We start from the raw sequence: 11,237 nt of genomic DNA, 5'->3' as shown, positions 1-11,237 counted from the left end.
TAAATTTCCTTATAATGTAAATTAGTTTGGTTCAATTCTGGTTACACATGAGCTTGGTAAACAATATTCAACAATTTGAACTCAATGACAAATATAATTTTTAAAGTCTTTCACATATTTGACTCCAATTATGAATAGCTTCGTAAGAAAATATCCTGGTCAAAGCGTTGTTCCTGCGAAAATGAACTGCGCGGAGTGAACTGCTTGAACAACTTTTCTGTGTATTTCATTTATTATTATTTTTTTTTGGCTTATAGCTCTTAGTGTTACGTTTATTTCATTAACGTATAAGCGATTTATATATGTATATATATAAACTTTAATCCTAAATTGTTTGTACTATCTCATGGAAATAATTCCGGTCTATTGCAGTTTAACTAAATAACTTTTTTTTATTTACTAATTGCCTCCTTGTTGTTGTAAGAGCTCAAACATAAAGTTTTCAATTAATAATGGTACACATATGAGAAATTCGAACCTAWAACTCCATTACTGCTTCAAAAGCTGCTTTGAAGATTGTGATGACAAAAATGCACAATTAGTATGTTGGAAAATTGATTTCCATTGTCTAATCAATGTTATGAAAAAATATGAAGTGTGTACAAAGTCCTAAAAATAGCATCAATTGAAGTCGTTTTTAACAAAATACTAATAAAAGATTAACCGTGTTTWAATATCAATTCTGTTGAAGATTTACATTTGAAACGTTTTAATATTCRTGGAATTTTCGCGGCCGCTAATTTCACGAAACACATCAGACTCTGCCTTATGTTAAGTTTTTGGAGCAAGTTTTTTCGCTTAGTATTATAAAATTATGTTTATTAGCCATTTTTGGCGGGTTCTGGTATGCTTAAGACAAGATTTCTTAAAGTTTTTTTTCTAATTGCTTATAATTAAAATTTTTAATTAGTTTTTTGACGTCAATCCAAAATGCGCTTGCTAGCACACTTTGCATTGAAAGGGTATCCTAGCTCCTTGGTTCAATTTAGTTAACATCCCTTTTGTAAGAGTTTTTTTTTTTTGTTTAAATATGTTTATTTTCGACTCAACTAAAAGCCTTATTATATCCCACCACGTTCTATGATCTCAAGTTTTGATTTATTTAACGCCTGCTTGTACATGCATATATCTTAACCATGATTAATTTAGTCCTAAAAGGTTCTCATATTCTTATGCCTAGGGAGTTTACTTTATGTTTAAATTTTTGTATTAATTTATGTATACTCTACTCTCAGTATATTATCAGAATATATATATATTTTTTTACTTTTTGCTTATCTTTTTAAATAAAGTTTTGTTTAGTTTTTTTTCAGTAAAGATTGCTGCCACATAATGGTAGAGTAACTAAGAATTATGATCGGGTATAAATTAAGCCGCTTTGCGTTGAGATCCTCAATGTGTGAGTTTCATACACTCATCTTCGTTTACATTACTTCGTTTTTTAACTTTTGAAGTATTTGAAATAAAGTAAGTCGTTCGTTGTTAACAAAATATACACAAAAAGCGCTCTAATTCCGACAATTGAAGATTTTGATTTTTGTTTTGGTCTATTTTGGGCCCGTTTTAGTTAATCATTCATTCGTTTTCTACGATTCAGTTCGTTTTTAGTTTTTAATTTAATTTTTTAATTTTTCTAAAATTTTTCTGTTTTTTTGTTTGTTATTTTTATTAAAAAATCAACGTTTTTTAAGTATTTGTTTTGAAGGCACTTTTGATCGGACGATTTGGCCCATGTGCGATTTGTTTATGTTTCATTTTGGCTGCTCATGGTAAAGTTGGATGCTTTTGTGGTTGTTGTGGTTGTTCAATATTTGCTTAAAGTAATCATGAAAATTCCAAAGTGATTCCAAATGAATTTGCCAAAGGTATTGTCGAAACTTTTCCTATTATTCTAAAATTGTCCGCCTACTTCGAAAATTGCATTTTGAACAAAAAATCGGTTGCCGGTTACTTTAAATTTGTTTGTGTCGCCTTCCATATCAATGCTATTGCCTCTTAACGTTGTTTATATCAATGTAGATCCAGTTATTGTTATTTTGTTGCCTTGAGAATCGTTCAATTCTTCGAATTAGGGCGCTAAATGTACTATTACTTATTTTGCGATCGCGTTCTTCATGGAGTCTCATTTCAGAAATCAGAAAAGAAATCAGTTTATTTGTGGAGACTTTGGTTCAGAATCAGCGTTGGAAGTTAACTGACGCCAATGAAAGAACTTGTCTGGAGTTAATATGAAGTTGGAAAATATGAAAAATTAAATAAACATATTATACTTGTAAATAGGAGCCACACTTCTAACTCCCATTTGGTAGTGCTGTAAATAATATAACTCAAGAAACAGCCGCATTAAAGACGTTAAAAAACGGAAATCCGGTTATAAAATCATTTGTAAATTACTGTTATAAACTGTGAATGAGAGCATGAAACCTCACTATATAAGTCTACCTCATACAATAGTTTACATATAACATATATATATATATTTGTTATATATGTATATAGTATAATTAATAAGTGTAATTTTGCATTGTATGCATACATGCAGGTATATACGCATGTATGTACATACAGTAAGTATCATGCCGGTGAGCAACCGGAAGAGCTGATGCGTTTCGGAAAACAGTGGAATGTTCGAACTTGGTAAATATAGTACACATTTCGTTATGTTTAAATTAGACATAATTATAGATGTATGTATTTATGTATGAACAAATTTACATATGTATGTATGCACGTATGTTTGAATTGTAATCTCGTATTTATGTATGCTTATGAAACGTGTTACAAGATTACACATATACTTTTACTTACTTTATAACATACCAAATACATACTTATTTATGTGTGCATGTGTACATAGATGTGAGTGACACGCATTTATAGTATGTAAGTATGTATGTATGTATGTATGTATGTATGTATTTATGTGTGTATGTAGTTTGGTGTATATGCATAAATCTGTACGTTAAATGTAGGTTTGTTATACACAGTTATAGGTTATAAAGTCATTGTTGTTGTTTTTGACTGTTTAGCTTTAGCGTGCATAAATGTATGCATGTATATTTTTCATAAAGCCAATAATATTAATATTAAAACTAGTTTTGTCTTTATTGATTTATGGATGTGTTTAATGTAATCTTTGCTTTTTTTTTGCTTTTATATCGTATTGTGCACATTTGCATTGTTATTGAGCTTCTTCGATTCATCCAAAAAGAGAGGCGTATAATTTTATGCCTATCCAGTTATACAATAATCATAAATGCTACATTTCTGTGTTTACATACAATTAAAAAGTAAGTTTAAGTAAGTCGGGCTTAAAATTGAATTTTCCTTAATTGTATTTTCTTATCTGTTTTATCCTAACATAATATGCACACATCCCTCTAATATTTTACTTTCATTGTTTTTTGAATAGCTTTCGTTCACCTCCTATCACTCATCCTAATGAATGAAGAATGCGTCAAATAAAGATCATTCAAGACGATGTCACAACATATAGGATTTTTATTTAATTACAGTTGAACAAAATCGTTTTAAGATATTTAAAACTTTTTATGTTGATTTTTGTTATGTTTTCCTAATTAATCTTTTTTCGCAGTGTTTTATATTATTAGAATTTGGTTTGTCTTTTTGAATCGTTGAGCAATGTTTATATAAATTTTGTTTCTCTTCTAAATTTATCAGTTTCTCTTTTGCTTCAACGTTTACTTATATGGTAATAACATAGAATACACCTCTTAATTTTTGCTCTTGTTATGTAGATGTCGTTGAAAAGTCTTTGATCAAAATTAAAAGTTAGGAGGATAATGAACAAATGAATATCAAAATGTTGTAACTTAGAGGAAATCAAACTGTGTAATATACTTATAAATGTAAGCATATTGGTTAAAATGCACTGTGCAATATTTTCATATTTGAAATCTGCTTTAGTAGTGGAATTTTTCTTCACCGATTTTGATTATGATTTTGAATTTTGTAAATAAAGAAAACATCTTTCGTCGGCTAACCGGCGACATTACTGCCTGTTCTTCGATACGTCGTCTATGAAATACTGATTTACTTTATCATCTTGGCTAGCAAGTTCAACTGATCGGCTTGCTTTTCAATATCGAGCGGAAAGGTTCAGTCGCCGGTAAAAGTTGTCATTTATTTATTGCTTGGTTTGCTTTTTTTGATTTATTTCCATCATTTCTATTATATATATTTTTGATAATTTTGCGATTACGGTAACTTTTGAATTTTGTTGAGATTTCGCTAATTTTGGCTTATTGTTGATATTAATTGGTTTGAATTTTGTCGATCACTTGAATTGTGTTTTCAGTTTGGAATCGTTGCGATTGCTAGTGATTTGGTTTGCTTCCGGTTATGCCCTTATTGTTGTTGATTTCAGACTGCTATTTTTTATTTGTTGAGTTATGTACATATATTGTTTTGTTGTTTTGATTCCAATTATAGAAAATATAATTTAAGGCAGATGTTCTGTTTTGATAATTTAGATGGTATATTTGTTCGCAGAAATGGAAGTAATCTAGTTGGATGAGAAAAATTAGGGTACATATTTGGGAGAATTCTTCAGTGTTTCATATAAACACTTTGGTCAATGTGAATATATATAAAAACGCAAAMAAAAAATTTTTCAAACATCGAAATTTTAATTTTTTTCACCAGAGTGCCGTAAATAAATTGAAATAATTTTCATTTCTTGTAACCACTTTTGTTCGTTTTGGGATTCAAAAAATGTTTTGTTTTTAGATTGTTCACAATAATTTACACTTTTGTTATTCTTTTAATTTATTTTGGGTTTTTTCGTTTTTATTTTAATTTTAGTGTTTATGTCGTTTATTTTTGTTTCTTAAAGATAAGGCGCGAAGGTGCTTAAAATAAGCTTGTACTTTTTTCGTGATATATTAAATTTTTCCATAGTTTCTCATATTTGCCCATAAAATGCATCTCAATTTTTCCAGCGCTTTCCACAAATTTTGTTTCTACGAAATTTTGACTTCCAAAATTTGGTAATTTTTTAAGTAATTTTTGAGTTTGGTTTTTGGTTTTGCTTTTCTTTTTAATTTTAGCTTTTTTGTTATAATTTTTGAATATAGTTTTTGAATATTTTTGTCCTTGACTTACACCGAGAGAGAATTATCCAAAGGTGGCCGAGAGGTTTCCTGAATTTAAGTTCCAGAATTTGTTGTAATATCCATTTTTGATCCTACATTAAGTAAATCGAGTTCCAATTATACGCTCTTCCGCTAAGTTTGTCATGTTAAAAGTACATTTAATAATTTTTAACGTCGCCGTAATGTCAAGTAAAGTGAAAGTTTTTAGTAAATATCTGTATTTTCGTTTGATTTGTTGCGATCAACGGGATTCGAACAGAACTGAAGCTGGTGGTCAATCAAAAAATATGAAAATTCTGCCTGTAAATTATAATATTGAATATTTCAAAGTTTACTTTTGAAAATGTTCACAAATTTTCTGTGATTTTTGTTTAACGAGTCCTAGCTGGATTTCCAATGTCAAACATACATATGTTCTGTTGACATGTTTAGCTGAAGATTCTTAGATGTCGGAGCTGTACGCCAGAGGATGTAATACAAATTTATATTTTTTGTATCAAATAGCTTTTGCTTATTTTTGTTCCTTCAAAATTTTGTAAATTTCTATTATTCTTTTTCGTATTTTTTTATTTTGTTTTTGTTTATTTGTTTCAACATTCAAGTCCGAAAATGTACCTAAAGTGCCTAAAAGTACTTCTAAATTGTCAGTTTCCTTTAATTGTATACTCGCTATACTCATATAATATATAGGAACATTACCGAAAGTTCTCGTGTTTCTTACTAGTTTTACATCTTACACCTAAACATATCAATTAAAGTTAATTTAGGTTATAATTCATTTAAATTAGTTCAACTACATTAAGTTTTTTTTGTTTTTTTTGTGTATACACCCTCCAACGTCTCCCTTAAGCAATAGATGTCGCGCTCTCTACATCCGTTAAGAACATCCGGGGTCTGGTAGATTTCATAATCTCTTACGTTTTCTCAATCATTTTAGATTTGTCTCATTTTTTGTTATTTATCATTAAGTCCGGGAGTTTTCATCACTTCTAAATGTTCACATTTTTCACAAAGATTTGCCAAAGTTATGTCCAGGATTGCTTTTTTGTTATCAAAAGTTGGTTCATCTTTCTTACGTATTTGTTCAGAAGCCACTTTTGCTTATTTATTTTTATTATATTTTAGTTTTAGTCCACGGAAGTTTATATTAATATTACTTATTTTATCATAACTTTCTCCTTCTTTCCTTGAACTATCTAATATAACGAATTTATGCCAAAATCTTTATTTCAAGCCGAAATTTTTATTATCAAAACTTATACATTGTATACATACATATATGTACAATGCCTTCTAAATCGTGTTAATATTTATACGAAATTCATGAGGGAATCATAAAAAAACTGACAAAAACAGAAAAATAAATTAATGTCTAAAAACATACTTAGATAAGTCGTAAAAATTTAAACATTTACATACTCAATACACACAATTCCAGATTGACTAGAACCAAAAAGAAGCATTGAAAATGAAAGCCATACATACCAATGTGCTTATTCTTCTGTGCATAGGAAGTGTACACATAATTCAAAATGGAATGACATACGGTCCAATGTACTGATTAATTCCTTTATATTGCTTAGCAAACATTTAGCGACATTTTAAAACATATTCATATATGCATATCATATATCAGTCAGTTCGGAGTTAGAAAATTACGAAAGATTAAGTGGTAATGTATGTAAATTATTCAGTTCAGTCAAACTGGAATTGCTTGGTGTTTTAACTTCATTTAGCCAAAATATGTAATTTCGTGCATTCTAGGTTATTTCTTTATGATTTGTGTGGTATTTTAAGAAATACCTTGATTTTCCAAATAAAAATATTATTTACCTCAATCGTTGTATGTGTATTAATGTAAAAAAGCTAGAGAAATCTCTTATCAGGAGTTATACAACAAGTAAGTGTTTGCTTTGAATTCTGATACATACACAGAATGACATCCATATTTGAAGTACATAACCTATGATATTTTGTGTTGGCGATTGCTAAATACATAGCGATACTCCTGTATTATTTTCATTAACTACGCATGTCGTGTGTACTTCGCGAAGATTTCATTTGCCTTTCATCTTACTTTGAAATGACGACCTGACGCCAGCATCATAATTCTTTTGATTAAGAAACGATTTGATTTAACGATTTATCGCATAAAATGTGTCAATATGTTCCTTTATAAAAGCCAAATAATAACTGTTGTTCAAAATATAAGTTCTACATATGTAGTATGTGGTGTATTTGTAGCGTGACGAATATTTTTCGCTACATGGTCTTGTTATGATTTCACTGATGCCTTTAATACTGTATATATGATTTTTTATAGAATATATACGATTTTATTGAGGGAAGGAATCATATCGGATTTAGTAAGTATTTATTTCTGTTTTCTGGTGTTGTTTTGTAAGTGTTTTGATATTTTTGAGTAATTGGGTATGCTGAACTTAATCCAATGTCATTGTGGTTCACTGTTTGCTGTTCGCTTCTCTTTGGGCAACCATCGCTGTATTTTTTCCTGTCGGTTGGTTATATTTTTATGTATTACATTGCCTTGCCAATGCGTTTAGCTTATAAACGAATCTATTATTTTGATATATGTTTTCTGTTGTCTTATGAAATATGAGTTAATGTAGGAATGAGTTTATTTTTCATTGATTGCAAATTGAGAGAGATTATGTGCTGATTTGGAATTTCATTTGTAGCCCAAGCTTTTAAGTGAAATAAAATTTTTTCAGATACGCCTGATTTTGAAACAGAAGCAGTTGGATCATAATTTGATTTTATGTATAAAGTTGAATAAAATATTCCACTTAGTTTTTAATGCATGAAGTTTCAAACTAAGGACTTAATATTTGCCAAGATAACATATATAAAATATTGGATAACAGTTTTTGCTGTAAGTATTACTAATTGGCATAGCTTTTCAGTTATTTCGCTTAAAAATTCGTATTTCTCTCAATTTGTTAAATTTTGAATATCAGCTACTGTTTATATGGCAAGCAATAATATATTAAGTATACATACTTACTTTACCTACGTACCTAGTAAGAATATTGTTATATATGGTTGTGTTATTTGGTGTCTGTTTATGTTCAAATGACTGTATTATAATGTTTCACTTATTGCATTCATATTTTTTGGAAGATTTACTCCTTTTTTCTGAAATTCGCAAACAAACAGTTTCAAAATGTTCAATGTTCAGTTGCATGCAGCATTTTCAGCTTTGCTTATAAGGGTTTTTAATAGTTTTTCTATTTTGTTTTTCGTTTTTTTTTCATTTATTTTAATTAAATTCTTGTTTAATTAGCTTGTCTTAAACTCCTACATTGCATTTATGTTGTTAATTTCTTTAACTACACATTAACCTTATAAAATGCTTATTTCATAATAATATTCTTTGTAGAAATATTTCGGCACTATTGTTGGAAATAATTAATTGATTATTTTGTTTTTATAACGTTCTTCCTTTTCAAACAAAAATTCTTAAGGGCCAATGTGTTTGTTGTTTGAACTCATAATACTTACAAAATCATAATATATAAAGAAAAAAATAATTGTATGACTTCTTTTTGATGTTCCTTGATTTACTGTTGGATTGTTTGTTCATCTAGCTTTCTCCGCATATAGAAAGTCCTGGTACTGGCATTTAATGATTGAAAGCTCAGACATCTGTCACGGTAGAATGGAGCCAGTTTAAACTTGAAGTGTAAGCTTGACTTACATGCACCCATATGTGTGCAAATCGTTGGGTAGTTCGTTCAAATGCGAAATGCTCTATTGAGCTCCCAGCACTTAATGAACTTCCTATATGTATGTGTTGAAACTCATTTCAATATTAACGTAGTTTTCGGGTTCGGTCTGGTTTTAACATAAAGAAAAACGATTGTATTGACGTTTCTAACGTAAAGATTTGTTATTGTATTAATACAACTCAAATATATTTGAAACTAATATGGTTGTTGTAACTACGACTGATTTGCTGGCATAGGTCGCCCGCTATGGTACAAGTATCGAGGGTGCTACCCAGCCAGCTTCAGTCACCTTGGTTCCCTTGTGGTAATGGTATGACTTCGATGTCTCTGACGTCCGCAGTTCATCTCAGTCATACCATCAACCGTTAGCTATTGTAAAATGAATTGGTAAAACTCGCGCTCAGCCTCCCCGTGCGTTGTTGCGCCTTCGGGTAGGCTATGAAGGAGCGCTGTATGATATGCTATTGTAAAATATAAGCAAAACGTTTGCAATTGGCTCACTTATGTGTTAATATTGGCTTAGTTTATATGAATGTACTCACATAAATTGCTGTTCATCTATTTGTTGCAATACTTTAGATTTTGATTTTGTTGTTGGTAGTTTAGAATGAACATTTTCTATTTCAATATATATGTTTGTACGTAGAAGTGTACATTTTGTGYTATGCTAATTTATTTATTATTTATTTCACTTCGTGTTGTTTTCTTGTTTAGTATGTTTCTTTATTTATTCTGTTTTTATACATAAACTATTAAAATATCTGATCACATTTGTTTGCAGTCTCTGTATATAATATATATGTAGATAATGTGTTTTTATCATTCATTTCACACAATTTGTTAAGTTACATCTTAAGAAATGTGTTAAGCTTTTGGCATGATTCTTTCATTATTATCGATTAAACGAAAAAGAAATTTGTCAATAGAAAACATATTTATCGATTTATTCTAATATTCGGCTACTGTTTTTCCGATCTTAAACTTTCGTTTTACACGAATTTTCTGTCGTACATTTTGTTGTTGCAGATTCCTGCGCTATTGCGTTTTTCTTTTGCTTTTGAAGATTTACCCAATTATATTTGGCAAATCCTGTACTCTTGGATTTTAAAATTTCACTCTCGCTCTGACAATTTTTTGTAACGCCCACTATGTTTTGTGTGTACATATGTGGTGGCAACTGAACTGAAAATGCTTCTGTATTGAAAACTTCACTGGGCTATTGTTGTGTTTATATATTTCTATTATTTTACTTTCTTTTTACTATAAATACATTGTGATTGTACTATTGCGGTATTTGTTTTTGTTGGCWATGGCGATCGTTAAGCATTTGTTGAGTGCTCCTGCTAATGTATATTCTAAGGGGGATATATTCATATACTTCTTGTACATATGTACATAAAGACTTGCTGGCCAAGAGCTGTGGCAATTCGTAAGGACAGCAAAAGATTCGCATGGAAAAAAATTTATTATTGCCAATTTATTTGGTTTATGTAGTTTGTACCTGTTGTAGTGCACCTAGACTGTCGAGAGTTATATGTTGAGTGGTCTAAAGTGCACTTGCTTATAAAAATTATATCTAAGTCACTGGGCTATTGCATTGCTAATTTACGTATTATTATTCTCATCAGTTTATTGCTATTTCATTTGTTTGTGTAAACCAAAAAATTGTTGCAACTTTGCTGTTTACGCTTGCCCTCTGTATGGCCAATAAGTCATTGTATTCTATCTACCCCCGAGACTGCCATAGCATGGAATCAAATCTTTTATATCTGTATATATGTAAGTAAGTTAAGTATATATTTAAATGAAAGGAAAACTAAATATTCGTTCAAAATGTTTGCAGCGTTGTCGTTGTATTAAAATTGTTTGACAACTTTTTTAATTCAAATTATATTTGTTTGTTGCTTTAACCATCTCAAGACACTAACGGTGAGTTGATACGAAAAATTGCCAGTTTTGTCACGCAACTGCTTTGTGGTACACATATCTGCCAATTATTGATCAATTGTGCAATTGTTCAAATAAAATCGAAATTTTTAAAATATACTAAATTAACAGCGCTTTTATCACTTATTTTATGCTGATGTTGAAATTGGTCTTATTGTAGCTAATTTTTTGTTTTTATTGTTATTTTATGTATTTCATGCTGCTAAATGCAGCACATGGCGCGAAAACTGATTACGAAGGAAGTAGACCTTCTTGCCGATATTATTCTGCATTCCAATGCTTTCTATTTTGCTCATTTCCGATCTTGGATTATGAATCCTCATAATTCAGTTTTCGTTGTCGCAGAGTTTTCATGTTTCTTTATGCCCTTTCAAAGAGCAATAAATCAAATGAGAATAAATTGGTTGTTGTTTAAAAAAACGGAAAA

At 29.7% G+C, this 11,237-nt stretch overlaps 1 long non-coding RNA gene across 1 annotated transcript; it reads right to left on the bottom strand.

Annotated features, from left to right (window-relative positions):
- Positions 1 to 239: 239 nt before the first annotated feature.
- On the bottom strand, positions 240 to 9,565 carry LOC108975623. Its single transcript, XR_001993881.1, has 2 exons — positions 5,125 to 9,565; positions 240 to 4,525 (listed from the first exon to the last, which is right to left on the bottom strand). It is a non-coding gene; the product is annotated as an uncharacterized LOC108975623 (long non-coding RNA).
- Positions 9,566 to 11,237: the final 1,672 nt, after the last annotated feature.

This window comes from Bactrocera latifrons, unplaced genomic scaffold (genome assembly GCF_001853355.1).
Source record: "Bactrocera latifrons isolate USDA-ARS-PBARC rearing strain unplaced genomic scaffold, ASM185335v1 scaffold_676, whole genome shotgun sequence".
NCBI classification, from domain to species: domain Eukaryota; kingdom Metazoa; phylum Arthropoda; class Insecta; order Diptera; family Tephritidae; genus Bactrocera; species Bactrocera latifrons.
Note: the sequence above shows the minus strand (reverse complement) of the source record. Positions and strands in the feature narration are given on the sequence as shown.